The sequence below is a fragment of the Miscanthus floridulus genome, chromosome 10, assembly GCF_019320115.1.
Source record: "Miscanthus floridulus cultivar M001 chromosome 10, ASM1932011v1, whole genome shotgun sequence".
NCBI classification, from domain to species: Eukaryota; Viridiplantae; Streptophyta; class Magnoliopsida; order Poales; family Poaceae; genus Miscanthus; species Miscanthus floridulus.
The window spans coordinates 34,369,773-34,387,009 of record NC_089589.1 but is presented as its reverse complement, the minus strand read 5'-3'; the positions used below and the strand labels follow the sequence as shown (position 1 = coordinate 34,387,009).

The window sequence follows — 17,237 nt, the reverse complement described above, 5'->3', positions numbered from 1 at the left end:
TAAAGAGCTTGAGTTCTACATGAAGAAGCTTCGGCGCAAGAAGGGCAAGGGCGCTGTAGCTTAGAGCATTCTCATGGATGGTCCTCCGCGAAAATGTGTGGCCTATTAAATATTACTCTGGCTTTTTTTGTTAGTCGTCTCAAGTTCAGAACGTCTATGTCATGTTTTGCAGTCCTGATGAGAACACTATTTTCCGAAAATGAATCAACTCTATCTAGCTCCTAAGAATTGAGATTTTCCTTCTATATGAATAACAGTGGATTTGCCAAATTATTCAAATTGTATTTATATCTATATCTGCAGTATAGTTTTGCCGATAGTTTGGTTGTTGGACAGGGCATGATTCACAAAATACCTTGAAAATGGTTTTGCCAACACACAAACTGTCGAGAAAGGTTCAAACTGTCGGCGTAGGTCTTAACTGTCGGTAAAGGGTTAACTGTCGGTAAAGGTTTCAACTGTCGGAGTAGGTCCACCATTTGGCAACACAAAAAGTGTCGGTGATTCCTTTAACTGTCGGCGAAACTTTTGCCCACAGCTTATAGCGCGACTGTTTCTAAACTGTCAGCAAAACCTTTCACGAGAGGTTATCTGTCGGGAAAGGTACCCTTTGTCCACTATAAAAAGTGTCGGCAAAGGTATGTTGTGTTATAGTGAGTGTCAGGTACAATGGTGTTCAAACTCCTTTAGTAATTAAAAACAAAGCCACGATTCTATAAAGGCGTACCCGTTTCATAAATAGTGTTGATATCTATCTCAGTTAAACTGTCGTCAATATCACTAGGACGGGGTGATTCCTCGTTTCCTCCGATGATTAAAGGGATAGGACCGTCTAAAATTTTATTGATATAATAAGTATCCTACGGCACGATGGAATTTTTTACCGTAAAGAAATCAATATTATTGCTGTACCTGTTGACTGGGAAGTCTCCTTTAGAGTCATTTGTAGCATCTTTGCAGACTTTTTTGATGCATTTTTTTGTGCATACAATTCACGTCGTCTCTTATTTAGTAGCGCCCTTTCTTCAAGAGACATTGCAGCTTTTCTTAATCTATCACGATCATGCTTACGCTCTTTTGGACACGTGATAAGCCGGTTGATGGGACTGGGTGCATATCCAAAACCTATATATCATGGAATGACATCTTAATCAATGCATGCTAGGACGATGCCTAAGCACACCTGTAAGAAACTAACACAGGCATGATTCACAAGAATATCAGGCAATGGATATAAAAGTGTACCCGTTTCATGAATAGTGCTGATATCTTGCTCACTATCAATGTCATGCACGTCATCAGTGCCACCAATGCAACTTAAAGGTTCCGTACCGTCTACAAATATAACCATATAATTAAAATTGAATCATACAATAAGCAAACTATGTCGACACGATAATTTCAGTCGCTGCACCAATAAATACTTTTATTAGCAGAATAAGTAACCTGATAATTGTTGATAGCCATTACTGTAGGTTGACTGCCTATGGAGCCAGTCACTATTTTCGTCTGTTTCATTATGTGTATTCGCATCTGCAATACAAAACATAATAATTGTTATTAATTAAAGCGTGAATGGCAGTCAAAATGACACTCAACAATACCTCCATACCTGTAGAATGGGAAGCCATATTGTTTTCAAGATCAACATTCTCTTGGTTACTCATCTTATACCTCTAACAGGGTTTCTTGTTTCTTTCAGTCCCCTTTTCATCGGACATTGTTGCATACCGTTCTCTCTCCCTCTGCCACTTTTGCTCATTACGATCCCCATCTAGTGGCACCAACCCTGATTTTGTATGATTCCCTTCAATAAAGTTTGGTGAGGAGTTGAAAACATATAAACACAAAACATGTAGAGAGGCTGTAAAAGTTTATATACCTCCATATGTTGTATTTGTAAGGTCCCCCAAAGGTACCCGATCACCGGTTGGCCTTGGCATGTCCATCAACACTACCAAACACTTTTAGCAATACTGTGCCTTTAAAATAATGTGCCCAATTCAATATGGACAAGTGAAAAGCAGTGCAAGCTAGGTGGCTATAGGGGAAATAAAGAATCAAAGAAAAAAACCATAAATTTAGTATTGTTGCTATATCTGAATATTTTTGTTCATGTTTTATTACTTAGAAATATATTCAGGAAGTGCTTTGACTTTTGAAAAAAAAGTGGAGGTTATCGCATCGGAGTTCCTAAGATGGAGGAGGCAGTGATGATAGAAAAACATGAGCATACAATCCTGTTCACTATATGACAACTCAAGGGATGAATGATATCCATAACCTGGTTGATTGATTGTCCTATAATCAATTGTTTTTCAATTATTCCATACTTTCTTTCCCACTTGATTTCACAAAAATAAAAAAAAATTAATGAAACTATCATAATTAGATGATTGTAAGTTTGCAATCAGTGAATAACAAATTTCTGAACTGTTTTCTCTAAAGAGTAAGCAATTTTAGATCATGTCTGTAGTAATCATAAAACATTTTGTCAATAGATCATGTCAATTTTGTTTCTTTTCTTACAGCCACAAAAATGTTCAGATACGTACAAAAAAATGTTCAGATAAGTACACCTTTCACCGTGAAGATAGATGGCAGTCAGTACCAAGACATCTGCGAGAATGTTCACTACAAGATCCTTGTGGTGAGATTGATCACTGTGGATGCCCCACCAACAGGAGTTGTCTGACCTGAACAACAAAGCCATTAGGCATTTATTTTTATTTGCTATCTGTTTACACCAAAATTTGGAAGAAGAGTCGCAGGGACTCGAAAGCTCCCAAGATCATATCATTAAGGAATCAATTGTGTGCAGATCAGAACCAGCTGATTCGGATGCAAAAACTGGAATCGACTTTCTTCATATAGCGCCAGCGGATAACAACAAAGGCTACGTTTGGCGCCAGGACGAAACATGTTGGACTCTACAAAAAGGGAAAGATTAGAGTACAAGTTATCTTAAATTAGGAATGTTTTCTCTAGGGTCAAAAATTGTGATGAGTCGTGCTTAAACAGGAGTTATGCGCAGGTCCCAGATATAAATATCAAACCCCGTTTATTGTAAAAAAGACAACAATCAATCAAATATACAAGTTATTTACTTTTTGGCTCCGGCCACCCCTTAGGAGTAGGAGTAGAGTAGATCCCGGCGAGTTCTTCAGCTAGTATGGCTGCATCGATCCGGTCGACCTCCACTGCTTGTTGTAAGTACCGTCATGGCTTATACCTCTATTCGTACGACTGCATCGATCCAGTCGATTCCACTGCAATTCTGGTATAAGTTAGTTATCGATTCTTGCCTAGTTTAAGTATGGCTGCATCGATTCGGTCGACCCCCACTACATGAACTAGATCAAGGTCAAGTTATTGGCTCTACCTTAGAATGGCAGTCTTTGGTAGATTCATTATGTTACCGATATTGTTTATTGCTTTCATTATTTATCTAAATTACAGCAATATCACTCTGCCCGATTGGGATTAATCTAGATCGGCCTTATATCTTGTTTAGCCCATCGTTTGCTAATCTGAAACCGATCTAATCTATACATTAAACGATGAGTTACGTTTTTATCGACTGTTTTACGTCAATCTTGATCGTGCATAGTATGCAGTTAAAGCATGTTGCGTCTTGAGTATGTTTATTGGCTAGCGAGAACCGTTCCATGGCCTGTTATCACGGCCTATGTGATTCTGCCTCACACCCCACTGTTAGCACCATGGAGTGGGGATCGTTATTTGATAGATCTATTCCTGATAAGGTATGACTTTAACTGTGCGCTATGCCTGAATCGGCTGTTTAGCCAATATCGAGTGCTTTCACGAACAGTTCGCATCACGAGACCGTTGAAGTAAAGATAGGTTGAAAGATATGTTAGCCCCATGATCTTATTATTGTATTATGGCCTGCATGATTCTGCCTCATGCCCCACTGATATTAGTAATGAGTTAGGGTCATCGAGTCTATTGGTATTTCTACGGCCTGCATGATTCTGTCTCATGCCCCACTGATCATAGCGATAGATAAGATCTAACATGTTCATTAGATTTACCTTTATTAAACGGTTAAGTGGTGTTGAATTGTTTCTTTATATAAAAAGGGGTTCGATTACTTGTAATCATTGGCTTGGCATAAACCAATCATTGTTGACATCTTATTATTATTGATTAATATTTGTTCAAATAACGACATTTATCCTGAATGATAACTGATTCCTCTTATACAACCCAATGAGCTTTAACCGATTTATTCTCATGAATATGCTGGAATCGACTATTTAGTCGACCTCCTTTCATATTGGCTTTTAGAGCTGCACATTCGAGACTGTCTGGCAACACCGGCAAGTTCCGCCCTTAATTACTGATGAACTTTCTCTCCTTGTCAATTACAGGGTCAAATTGACTAGCACGTTGCTGGAGGAGCGTGCAGGATCGACCACCCCTGCGCCGAAGCTAGGCGGATCTACAGCCCCATCGAGCAGACCCTTCCGGCTTGCTGCGTGTGTCCTCGGCATGGGACGAAAATTCGTTGTGACACTATCCAGTTTCAAAATGTGTAAAGTGCTATCCAAAAACACCTGAATAATACATGTGACAAGGCAATGCAACACTACGGGAAACACGTGATTTGCCGAGTGCAAAAATCTTTGCCGAGTGCCAAATTTCGGGCACTCGGCAAAGACCTGCTTTGCCGAGCGCCACACTCGGCAAAATATGGCACTCGACAAAGAGGCCTTTGCTAGCACTCGGCAAAGACCTGCACTCGGCAAAGGTTGTCTTTGCCGAGTGCCTGGCACTTGACAAAGGCAGACACTCGGCAAAGATTGGTAGGGGCTTAACGGCATCCAGCGGCGTCCTCTTTGCCGAGTGCCCCCCGTTTGGCACTCGGCAAAATAATATTTTTTTGGTTTTTTGCCACCAATTTTTTTGTGAAGCTTTAGTACACTACCACAAAAAACATGTTTAAATTTGAGACATTTTTATTGCCTTTTGGCATATTTCTATAGTTTATTTTGTTTTGTTGAATTTTTCTAGAAAATGTAAGTTTGAACCGCAGGTGCATCGAATAATGGATTACATTCGTTCAAAAAATGTTATCCTTGTTTCTTAGTGTAAATTTAGGCTAAATCCAAGAACTGTCTCAAAATTTCGATCAACGTGCTCACGGGGCAACGCTGCCAACTTGTGTGGGAGTGGTTTTTTAATTGTATAAAATGCGAACGAATTCCGAAAATCATGAAACTTGTCGAGTTGTCACCGTATCGTATGCGTATGCCGTGGAAAAATTTTGAAAAAGTTTTGAGCACGTTGTCACGTACGATGCTCACAAACCAGGACATCTCCACATGTCAAAATTTTTCCACGGCATACGCATACGATACGTCGACAACTCGACAAGTTTCATGATTTTCGTAATTCGTTCGCATTTTATACAATTAAAAAACCACTCCCACGCAAGTTGGCGGCGTTGCCCTATGAGCACGTTGATCGAAATTTTGAGACAGTTCCTGGATTTAGCCTAAATTTACACTAAGAAACAAGGATAATATTTTTTGAACGAATGTAATCCATTATTCGATGCACCTGCAGTTCAAACTTACATTTTTTGGAAAAATTCAACAAAACAAAATAAACTATAGAAATATGCCAAAAGGCAATGAAAATGTCCCAAATTTAAACATGTTGTTTATGGTAGTGTACTAAAGCTTCAAAAAAAATTGGTGGCAAAAAACCAAAAAAAAATTATTTTGCCGAGTGCCTAGGGTTGGCACTCGGCAAAGTAATAACTTTGCCGAGTGCCGCCCAGCCGGCACTCGGCAAAGAGCTGCTGAATTTTTTTTTAAACTTCGCCGAGTGCCAGATCACGACACTTGGCGAAGAAAATTGACTTTGCCGAGTGCCGCCGATCTGGCACTCGGCAAAGCCGCCCTTTCCCTCATTTCTCTCTCCCTCTCACCTCTCTCCCTCAGCCGCCGCCGCCGCACCACGGTGCCCATCCCAGCCACCGCGCCTCCCCGGCCACCATGCCTCCCCGCGCGGGCCCCCGCGGCCTCCGCCCCGGGCACCGCGCCACTATAGAAGAGAGGAGGAGGAGGCAGGGGAGAAGAGAGGATAAGGGGAGAAGAGAGGAGGAGGGGAGAAGAGAGGAGGAGAAGGAGAAGGAGAGGAGAAGGAAGGTGCCGGCCTAGGCCCGTCGACCCTCACGCCGCTGTGGTCGTCCCCGCCATCGTCGCCGACCCTCGTTATTGCCATTCTCGTCGCGAAGGTATGCCCTACACCTATAGTAGTTAGTAGTAGTACTTAGTAGTGTTAGTAGTGGTTAGTAAGTAGTAGTAGTTAGTAGTTAGTAGTGTTAGTAGTATTGTTAGTAGTAAGTAGTTATAGTAGTAGTGTTAGTAGTAGTAGTGTTAGTGTTAGTAGTAGTTGTAGTGGTAGTAGTACTTGTTGTTGTACTACTTTGATACTTTCATCTGCATGGAAAGAGAACTAAAGTACATGGCTCATCTTGGTATATTACTCGCTTACATATATATATGCCAGAGGATGGAGAACCGTGATTGGATGTACACGGGCCACGCAAGTATGACCCTAGAATGGATGACTAAGACTAATACTTTCTTGGAGCATTCATTTGGCGAGGCTGCTAGAGGGTCGAGTTGGATGCCGTGTCCCTGTAGCAAATGTGACAACCATGTAAGAAAGAATAGGAAGAACATGGGGGAAGATCTTTGTAAGTATGGATTCACGCCAAACTATACCTGCTGGATCCACCATGGTGAAGCCGATCGTATTAGAGAGGAGGTGGTGAGACCATGCCTCGAGGCTTTTGATGGAGATGCCAGGGTAGCAGACTGGATGGATGACTTTTAGGAGGCACGGTTCGGTGAAGGATTAGAGGATGAGCTAGAGGAATCCGCAAAGGCGTACTACGATATGCTGTCTTCGGCACAGAAGCCCCTTCACGAAAAGATAATGGTTTTGCAACTGGATGCCATTGGATGCCTAATGGCATTCTAGTTGCAGTGTAGCATGAGTCGAGACAACTTTGATGGTATGTTGGCAGTTGTTGGATCCCTGCTTTCGGAGGGTCAGATTCTATCGAAGAACTTGTACGAGTCACAGAAACTTCTTCGTGCCTTAAGATGTCGTATGAGCACATCCATGCTTGTCCGAATGGTTGGGTCCTATTTAGGAAAGATCACGAGAAAGCAACGCACTGTCCAAAGTGCAATTCCTCTAGGTATCTGGAGGTCGACACTAGTGATGGCAAGAAGGAACAACTTGGTATCCCCGCGAAGGTCCTACGGTACCTTCCTGTCATACCGAGGATCCAACGGCTGTACATGACAGAGGAGTCCGCGAAATAGATGACATGGCACAAACATGGCAAAAGATACAATGCTGACAAGATGGTACACCCATCGGATGGCGATGCATGGACCCATTTCGATGGCATACATCATGGTAAAGCTGAGGAGGCTCGGAATGTACGTGTAGCGCTGGCAACAGATGGGTTCAACCCCTATGGATTGCTGGCGGCCCCGTACACTTGTTGGCCCATGTTCGTGATCCCCCTCAATCTCCCCCCCTAGCGTCATGTTTCAACCCAAGAACGTATTCTTGTCACTGATAATTCCTGGACACCCGGGGAACAAGATGGGTTTGTTCATGGAGCCTCTCATTGATGAATTGATCCTTGCTTGGGAAAAGGGGGTACTGACATACGACCGAGCTATAAAGAAGAACTTCACAATGCATGTGTGGTACCACTACTCCCTGCATGACTTCCTGGCGTATGGCATATTCTACGCGTGGTGTGTTCACGGGAAGTTCCCATGCCCAATATGCAAGACAGCTGTGAGGTTCACTTGGCTGAAGAGGGGTGGCAAGTTTTCTTCGTTTGACCAACATCATCAATTCCTCCCTCTTGACCATCCATTCAGACGAGACATCAAGAACTTTAGGAAAGGGGTTCAAGTCACCAATCCTGCACCTCAGATGATGACCGGTGCCGAGGTCCGTGCTGAGATAGAGGCTCTCAAAGATGATAAAGAGAAAGGTGGTTTTATTGGATATGGTGAGGAACACCAGTGGACTCATAAATTGGGCTTGACTAGGCTCCCCTATTCCAATGACCTTCTTCTTCCACACAACATTGATGTAATGCACATAGAAAAGAATATCGCCGAGGCACTTTTTGCAACACTCATGGACATTCCTGATAAGTCAAAGGACAACGTTAAGGCTAGACTGGACCTGGCAACGATGTGCGATAGGCCAAAGCAAGTGATGAAGCCTCCCGCGCCCGGCAAGAAATGGAGAAGGACTCCGGTCGATTTCGTCTTGAAAAAGGACCAAAGGAAGGAAGTACTGCAGTGGATCCAGACGTTAATGTTCCTTGATGGGCATGCGGCGAATTTGAGTAGGGGAGTGAACTTGTCCACTATGCGAGTCTTAGGGATGAAGAGTCATGACTACCACATATGGATTGAGCGGCTCCTTCCTGCGATGACCCGGGGATACGTCCCTGAGCATGTGTGGCGCATGCTGGCAGAGTTGAGCTATTTCTTCCGCTAGCTTTGTGCCAAGGAGTTATCTCGGGACGTGATTGATGACTTGGAGAAAGTGGCACCTGTGTTGCTCTGCAAGTTGGAGAAGATCTTCCCACCCGGTTTCTTCCTGGCGATGCAGCATTTGATTTTGCACCTACCGTACGAGGCACGAATGGGGGGGCCTGTGCAGGCCCGTTGGTGCTATACAATTGAGAGATGTCTAAAGATTCTTCGGAAAAAGTGTAGAAATAAAGCCAAAATTGAGGCTTCTGTGGCAGAGGCATTCATTCTGGAGAAGGTGTCAAACTTCACAACAGCATACTATAAGGATGGCCTTCCCAGCGTGCACAATCGTTCCCCTCGTTACAACGCGGACGAGAGTTCATCGAACCTCAGCCTTTTCAAAGGGCAACTCAGAAAGGCAAGCGCATCGAGCACCAAGACCTTGCGGCATGATGAGTGGCGCACTATCATGCTGTATGTGTTGTTGAACCTTGATGAAGTGAAGCCTTATGTGCAGTAAGTTCTCAATGAGCTTGTTACATACGCCCTTGTCACTATCCTCCATCTATCGAACCCCCTTATCTCTTGTTTTTTTAGGGAATTTCTAAATAAATACTGGAGAGGGAATAGGGCTCCTTCCCCTCAAGAAGAAGATAGTCTTCTCAAAGATGGTGTGCCTGATTTCATATCCTGGTTCGATACAAAGGTACCGTCCAATTTACCTCGTTCAATCTTTGACATCCCACTTTGCTCCTACGAGCGAGTAATGTAACGATCTATCCGGCCTCACCTTGCAGGCCCGCAAGGATGCAGAAATGGATGCTGAGTTGAAAGGGCTTGCCAAAGGCTTCGCCTACAAGGTCAAGTCATTCACCGTTTATGATGTGAATGGCTATCACTTTCACACAAGAAACTACGAGCGGAGTCGGCCCAATTGGAAAACCACGAATACCGGAGTTCGTATGCCCGACACCGATGAGCGCGACTACTACGGCATAGTAGAAGAAATATACGAGCTCAATTTTGAGTGTCGCAAAGCTCCTAATCAAGTCGTATTCAAATGCCATTGGTTCGATCCTAATGTCACGAGAACAGCCCCTGAGATTGGACAAGTCGAAATTCGACAAGATTCTATTTATCAAGGAGAGGATGTCTATATTATGGCTCAACAGGCCACGCTAGTTTATTATCTCCCATGGGCGTGCCAAAAAGACCCCAATCTTATCGGTTGGTACCTTGTGCAGTTGGTATCGCCGCACGGTAAACTGTCTGTCCCAAATGATGAGGATTACAACTTTGACCCAAACACATGGGAATTCTATCAACCAGAGGGGCTAGAAGGGAGGTTTGACATAGACATGTTTTCGCTGATGGGCATGGAAGTAGACAATGACATTGATCAGGACGATGGAGATGAGGACGACGGAGAAGAGGTGCAAAATGCTAAGGACTTACAAATGCTTGAGCAATTACAGTTAGGCGATGACAATGATGACAACGATGGAGATGAGCCCGATTTACTCGACAATATTGATAGTGATGATGACACCTATGATCCAGCCACTGCCGATCGTGAAGAATATTTCTAATTCATGTAATACTATATTATTATTATTATTGCAATTATGTTTCGTTCATTTTGTATCTCTTTATAAGTACTTGTAATTTAACTGTGCTAATTGGTTTATTCTTTGAAATTGCAGGCACTCGACAAAATGCCGGGTGGAAGGCAGGCCCGTCAGGGGGTCAACTCCCTCTACATGAGGGAGTGCTCACCACCCCACACTGAGGAGGACCCCTTGCTGGAGCCACCGACGAGGAGGACGAGAAGCGGCCGCCCCCGCGGCCGTCCGAGGACGAGGGTGTAGCCGGCTGCCACCCCGTCGATGGACGAGGACGACCAGGTAGTGGGCCTGCACATAGGAGGGGGTGGCACTTCCTCTGACTCGTCGGACCACGGGGAGGCGGCAATAGCGACAGAAGGGGGTTCCACTTGCACTGCCTCTGGCTCTACCTCGTCGGGAGTCTACTTGCGTGGGCCCTCGCAGCTCCCGGTGCGGCCGATCCCACTTCACCGGCGCCTGGTGATTCGACCCAACGGCGACAAGTAAGTATTATTTCACTACTATTTCATATGACATGTTGAAAATTGAACTAGAGACTAACAATTCTTCTTAATGACTCTTGCAGCAACTGGGAAGTTGTGTCCGGAACGGGTCGGCACATCAATGGCACCCTGGGCCTTCTGATTTGGCAGCACTACCCTGGCATGGTCACCTACGCCTTGGTGATTTTGCCACCCTGGACGTGGGACCACTTCTACGTCGCCGAGGATAGCGAGTTCGGCACCGTTGTGGCGCGGATCAAGGCCGAGTTCTGGGTGAGTCTTCATCGCACTAAATTGGTCAATACTACGCATTCATTGGTCGTTCTTGAAATAATGAAACGATACATAATGTCTGTATGCAGGACTTCTTCAGGTGCGACGAAGGGTTTGAGGACCGGGCGGCACGAGTGTAGGACAAGGTCTGTAGGTCCTGACTCTTGGACCTGTACCACGAGACGCAGCTCCAGTGCATCATCAACTACAACGCCGACATCCTTGGTCAGGTGGTGAGGAAGGCCGATGCCAGGACCAGGACGCTCACCAAGGAGTAGTACCTCTTGGTAAGTACGAAACATTAATACTGACTCCTTCCATGAAGAATAGGTAGACTTCATTTCATCTTCTGACATATCAATAACTTGATGGCATGCAGCAATGTCCTGATTGGTGCGCCAGGCACCGCCTCTGCTAGGAGGCCATTGTGGACAGGTGGCTCTCGGAGGAGTGGGCGGAGAAGCACAACATCCGTCGGGACTGCCGCCTGCAGATGGGTGGGGCGCCACACCACCAAGGCAACCGGAGCCTCAGCGCGTACGCCCAGACATGGCTAATCTTCTTTGTGTTTTCATCTTTATTTATTTATTCTAACGCTCAATTCTCATTACTTGTAATCATCTTTGTGTTTTCCTCGCAGTCCCAGACGCACCAAGGCCAGGAATGCAATGAGTTCATGGCGTACGCCCTGGCACACAAGGGCAAGGCGACGGCCCCGGAAGTCACCTACAACCCGGCGGACGGGCCCGAGGCGTACACCAACGCGAGCATCCACAACAAGCTTAGCGAGTACACCTCGGCGGCCCGCGAGCGCCATGGGGAGGACTTCGATCTGGCCACCCAGCCCCTAGACACAGACCTCCTGATGAGGATGGGAGGAGGGAAGCAGCACGGCCGGTACTGGATGGCGGACAGCACAGTCGACTCCGCCTCTGTTCCCAACCTCGCCGAGATTTGAGCAAGGAGCACGAGCTCCTCCCTCCCCATATGCTCTCGGCAGCAGAGCTCACAGTAGCAGATGGCGGAACTCTAGGTTAGTACTATTTTGTTTCTTTCATGTTGCATGGACTTGTGTTAGACTTAGCCTTATGTTGGACTACTACTAGAGACATATATATATTGTGATGGATATTGTCATGGATGATGCGAATGTATGTGATGGATTATGGACAATGGATTTGTATGTGATGTATTATGGATGGTGGATGTGTATGTGATGGGTTATGGATGTGTATGTGATGGAATATGGATGTGTATGTGATATATCCTGTGCTGTGTGTTGATATATATGTGATTTCTTTGTTTGTGCTGATGGAAAGCAAAAAACAAAAAAAAAGCATTTTCCCCCTCTTTGCCGAGTGCCACACTCGGCAAAGAGGGCTTTGCCGAGTGCCGTGACCATGGCACTCGACAAAGCTGGGAAGCAGAGACCCAATTTCCCAGCTTTGCCGAGTGCCAGAGCCATGGTACTCGGCAAAGATTTTTTTTTAAAAAAAGGAAAAATTTCTTTGCCGAGTGCAAGAATATGGCACTCGGCAAAGAATTTTCAAATAAAAAAGAAAAAATTCTTTGCCGAGTGCCGCTGAGGTGGTACTCGGCAAAGAGGCCGTCAAAGTTGACGTCGGATTTTTTTTTTTGCCAAGTGCTGCGACTGACACTCGGCAAAGGCTTTACTGAGTGCCCGATATGTGGCACTCGGCAAAGAAACCTTTGCCGACTGCTCTTTGCCGAGTGCGGCACTCGGCAAAGCGTCTGAATCCAGTAGTGCAACCTCTGTTCAAATGAATAACTTTCCAATCTGAATCCATAAATTATCTTTAAAGTATTATAAGATGTTTCCCAGCAGCTGATTTTTCTATATACTCATTAGAAGGCAAAGAATTTCTATTGAGTTGTCCGATCTAGCATGCATTCCTCTCAACTCTATACAGATCATGAAGAAGACAGTGGCCTAGATGCATGCATCCATCTCCTTGTTCCTATCACCAATCCGGACCAAGCCTAAACCCCAATGCGACCGTCTGCATCGCTCATGTGTTGGAAAATCGCTCTGGATTTTTTGTCACTAATGGAAAATAGGAGGAATATTTTCATCAGCATCTTGGACTGCAGAGATCATTGTCCTGAACTCATGGCATCTTGACTACACATTGAAGTCAGTCAACCAGAGAATAATATAAGCAGGAAACAATCATCTGATATTGCCCAGTTCTATCTTCAGTTGAAAAAGAGGTAGAACATACATATGAATGGATACGATTTTGCTGTTTGGTTTTGGTTATGCTTCTTATTTGTAATACTAAATGATAAATAATTTGTGCAGGCTTACAATGATACAGACGTCAAGTCATAATTATCTAGGTATAAATTGTTATAACTTCACTCCTCGGATACAACAATGTGAGTTCTCATTGTCCTTGGCGCATTCTCTTTGTTTAAAGCGCTGTCAGAGAACCGGTAGTTAAGCACCCCTAGAACTTTGACTAAAATTTTCAATGTTCTAAGGCTTAGCTGAGTAAAGAATTGGTATATTCCTGACATCTCAATTATTTGTATGATAAATAATTTGTGGAGGCTTACAATGATACAGACGTCAAGTCATAATTATCTAGGTATAAATTGTTATAACTTCACTCCTCGGATACAACAATGTGAGTTCTCATTGTCCTTGGCGCATTCTCTTTGTTTAAAGTGCTGTCAGAGAACCGGTAGTTAAGCAAACCTAGAACATTGACTAAAATTTTCAATGTTCTAAGGCTTACACTACTAGAGAACAGACTTTAGAACGATGTCCTAATTTGGCATTAGCCTCGGCATTTTTTGCCCCCGGGACTAGAAGGCCTTTAGTCCCGGTTGGTGTCTCCAACCGAGACTAAAGGTCCCTGCCCAACGGCTAAACCGGGACTAAAAGTTCTCCAACCTTTAGTCCCGGTTGGTAATACCAACCCGGACTAAAGGTAGACCCTTTAGTCATGGGTTAGTTCAAAAGGAAAGCATCCCATCCATTGTTAGATGTGTTGTGTAGGTGGGGTGGTAAGCTACGCGCAAGGCAGTGCATGAGGTCTTGGGTTCGAATCTCACAGGGCGCAGCGGTGGGAGGCATTATTTTTTTTAAAGCTGAGAGGATCTTTAGTCCCGGTTGTGGCAAACCGGGACTAAAGAACAACACCTTTAGCCCCGGATTGCTAGTCCCGGTTAGAAAACCGGGAGTAGAGCTAGTTCCCAACCGGGACTAGCCCCGGATTGCTAGTCCCGGTTAGAAAACCAGGAGTAGAGCTAGTTCCCAACCGGAACCAGATCTTATTTCTGTAGTAGTGTTAGCTGAGTAAAGAATTGGTATATTCCTGACATCTCAATTATTTGTATGTGCAATAAAGAACTTGACTGCTATTCCTGACATCCTTAACGCATGAAAGAATCCTGTTGGGAGTTTCCAAGCACCAAGCAATGTCGAAGTAGAAGAAACACACATCAATAAAATTAGGAAATACCAAGTGGGATATTGTAATATTTAGGTCAAATCCTCTATATATTGGTTGCATACTATGGCTCAGATTAAACTTAAACATATGCAAGAGGGAGATAGCAACCAGGAAAGGTACTCGCTCCAATTGAAAATAATCAGTTGACTTTGCTATTGAATTAGTCATTCCGCTTTCTATGTGTTTGCTTGTGGATTTACATGTTACCATAGCTATATATATGAAGTACAATATCATCAACACGCGCAATTGTGAAATAGTACAGCATATTGGCGGTGGAAAAGACAGATAACTTGGTGTCAGCTGAAATAGTCCTTGTCTACATTTAAGCTTGCAACTGTATATTTCATAGTCTAGAATCTCCTTTTGGCATTGTGCCTCTTCTTGTTAGGCAGAGGCCGGAAGTACGTTTTCAAGGCCTTGTATCATCTTGATGTAGTGCTTTGAGAATTTAATAAGAGCTCCCCTTTATCAAGAAAAAAGAAAAAGAAAAGAGAACAAGACTTTACCTCCTATATCACAGAAGTGATATTCAAAGTCTGCACATTGTTTGACAGGTGTTTGTACATCAAACATGCTCCAATCATCACTCACGTTGAGATTGTTGCTTGCTTCAGCCCACAAGCTGGTACATGGATCTGCCAAACCAGAAATACACAGGAGGCTCAGCATCGTCTTTAATTTGCATGGCTACATATTTAGGGCAGAATGAGTGATGCAAAGGCGTGGTGCAAACCAAGTAACAGGAGGCGCAGGTCGCGGCATCGATCTTGGTTGCGGACGGCGGCGATGTCTCACAGACGCCGGCGATGTCCGGAGGCGGCGGAGGCGCAGGTCGCGGCGCCGTTCTTGGTCGTGGACAGCGGCGATAACTCACGGACGGCGGCAATGTGCGGAGGCGGCAGAGGCGGCGGAGGCGCAGGTCGCGGCGCCGTTCTTTGTCACGGACGGCGGCGATTGCCGGAGGCAGCAGAGGCGGCGGAGGCGCAGGTCGCGGCACTGTTCTTGGTCGCGGACAGCGGCGATGTCTCACGGCTCACGTACTTCCTTCTGCGGGCCGCGACGGGGATACGACGCCTTCCTTGTGCGGACGGCGGCGATGTCCTGTCGCAAGGGATACGACGCCTTCCTTCTGCGGGCCGCGACTTACGAAGCACGACGCCTTCCTTCTCACCTTCCTTCCTCGTACGCGCAAGGGATACGACGCCTTGTCTATAGGCAACGACAAACGCGGCTTTGTTCCGACGTGCACAGGCTGATCACGATAGAGATGGAATCCAATCAATTTATCGCACGGACCTTCTCACCTTCCTTCCTTGAACGCGCAAGGGATACGACGCCTTACTTCTACTGGCCGCGACGTTCGGTCGTATCGCACGGACAGGAGTGAACCAAAATATTGTCTTACATTTGTTTTTTTTAGTTGTAAGAGATATTCTTATTTTATTTATATTGAGTAATATCCTGTTATTCAGTTTGTTATTTTTAATTCATTTTATTTTAAGTCATTTCGGTATTACAGCACAGATTGTTAATTTTTTTTAGTTGTGTAGCTTTTAGAAGTTGTAATTGTATGATGTGTCATTTTCAAGCAATAGTGATGTACTGTCAATGTTCAGTTTCAGTTATCTGATTTTTACAAACTCTTTTTCAGTTTTAATGTTTCCATTAGTTTCAGTTTAGAAACTCTGTTTCGGTTTTAACGTTTCCATTAGTTTCAGCTGAATGAGTTTAGAGATTCAGTGTTTCAGTTTTCCTTTCAGGTTCGAATGGCTTTATAAATCTTAGATATTAGTTGTTCATCAGGAATACCTGCATGCTTTCAGTTAGTGGATTAATTGTTGTTTGCATATTATTCATTTCGAGTTTGAGGTTATCAGTGTTTCAGTTTGCCCTTTAAGGTTCAGATGGCTGCCTAATTGAATCATAGATATTAGTTGTTCTTCATATTATTAAGTGTTTTCAGTTTTTGTGGATTCATTGTTGTAGCAATATTATATCCCTATTATTTATTTCTCGTTCTGTTCTGGGCACACAAGTTCATCTTTCTCCTTTATGTTTCTGTATTCTGAAGCTCATCTTTTTCCACGTGAGATTCCCGTGAGGGTTGTTTCTGCATGCACGTGAGCAGGAGGCTGACAATTGCATGGTGATGTTTGTTGGAATTTCAATCACTTTTTATTGTTTTATGTCACCGTAAATTCTGGGTGAATTCTTTTCCCTTTATCTACCAGATTTTGATCTAGTTTCAGAACCTACGTGTCATGAAATGATTGCACACAAAACTAATTGATGGATTGAAACAAAATCAACCGAAAGATGTGTAGTCACTCCCTATTTGAGGCCTACATGGAGCATGGTTTCCAATATCGGCCAAAATCTCCCGATATTTCCGATATATCCTCTTTATCCGTAGGTGCCGATAAGATAATATCTATCTTTTTCGTACAAATTTTGTTTAAATTTATTTAAATTTACTTAAATTCAAATTACATTTTATTTGAATTTGGTCCGATATTTCCGATATATCCTGTTTATCCTCTTTATCTGTGACCCCCGATAAATTTTAATTTCCGAAAATGAAAACCTTGACATGGAGCGATTTGTGCATGGCCCATGCAAGCGTGTACGTGTATTGACATGCATGAACTAGTATTGCTAGCTTCTTTCTTGAAAGCTAGCAAGTTTACACACGCACGTACTCTCCAGCCAGCTTACATACGTACGCGTACAAATATGCTGCTGTAGCAATACGTGTTGTACTTGGGAGAGAGTGTTCTAGAAGCTCCTATACGCGGGCCGCGCGATACCGCGGCG

The 17,237-nt window shown here is 44.1% G+C and overlaps 1 long non-coding RNA gene and 1 pseudogene across 1 annotated transcript; both read right to left on the bottom strand.

The window, feature by feature from the left end:
• Positions 1-713: 713 nt before the first annotated feature.
• Positions 714-1,949, bottom strand: LOC136487443 (uncharacterized; annotated as a pseudogene).
• A 544-nt stretch (positions 1,950-2,493) lies between these two features.
• Positions 2,494-15,577, bottom strand: LOC136486133 (uncharacterized). The gene is made up of 3 exons (XR_010766681.1): positions 15,157-15,577; positions 14,930-15,058; positions 2,494-2,696 (listed from the first exon to the last, which is right to left on the bottom strand). It is a non-coding gene; the product is annotated as an uncharacterized lncRNA (long non-coding RNA).
• Positions 15,578-17,237: the final 1,660 nt, after the last annotated feature.